Consider the following 805-nt stretch of genomic DNA (forward strand, 5'->3'; position numbering starts at 1 on the left):
ATTTAGCTAATTTTCTAAAGATATGTGCCACGTTTAAGTATAACGGTGTTGATGATGATGCCATCTGGTTGCGACTATTTCCATTCTCATTGACGGACATGGCGAAGAATTGGTTGAACTCATTACCAAGAGAGTCTATCACCACTTGGGATGACTTGGTGAAAAAATTCCTTGATAAATACTTTCCACCGTAAAAAACTGTAAAGTTGAGGAATGACATCACTACTTTTATGCAGTTGGACAGTGAATCTCTCTATGAAGCCTGAGAGAGGTACAAAGATTTGCTTCAGAGATGTCCTCATCATGCTCTACCGGAATGGTTGATCATCCAAATTTTCTACAATGGGTTGGTTGGATCTATTAGAATTATTGTTGATGCTGCAGCAGGTGGATCTCTTATGGCGAAGACATTTGAGGATGGGTATAATTTATTGAAGGAGATGGCCTCTAACAGCTTCCAACACCATATAAAGAGGATGAATCCAAGAAAAATAGCAGGAGTGCATGAATTAGATGTTCTTACTGCTTTAACAGCTCAAGTGGCATCGTTATCTAAGAAATTTGATTCATTTGGAGTTCATGCCATTCAAACTCCTACCGTTACATGCTAGGTTTGTGGAGACAATCATTCAGGAGATATGTGCCCTAATAATCCAGAGTCTCTTAATTTTGTTGGTAGCAGGCAGAATACCCCATATTCTAACTATTACAATTCGGGTTGAAAAAATCATTCGAATTTCTCATGGAGTAACAATAATCAAGTTGAGGCCTCTTCATCTACAAAGCCCATGTTTCAACCGAGTTA

General features: G+C 38.5%; 1 non-coding gene across 1 annotated transcript; it reads right to left on the reverse strand.

Moving 5' to 3' along the window:
- Positions 1-203: 203 nt before the first annotated feature.
- LOC147383005 (small nucleolar RNA R71) lies at positions 204-310 on the reverse strand. Its single transcript, XR_015174109.1, has one exon. It is a non-coding gene; the product is annotated as a small nucleolar RNA R71 (small nucleolar RNA).
- Positions 311-805: the final 495 nt, after the last annotated feature.

The sequence above is a fragment of the Akebia trifoliata genome, chromosome 16 (assembly GCF_017979445.1).
Source record: "Akebia trifoliata isolate Shusen 1 chromosome 16, ASM1797944v1, whole genome shotgun sequence".
NCBI classification, from domain to species: Eukaryota; Viridiplantae; Streptophyta; class Magnoliopsida; order Ranunculales; family Lardizabalaceae; genus Akebia; species Akebia trifoliata.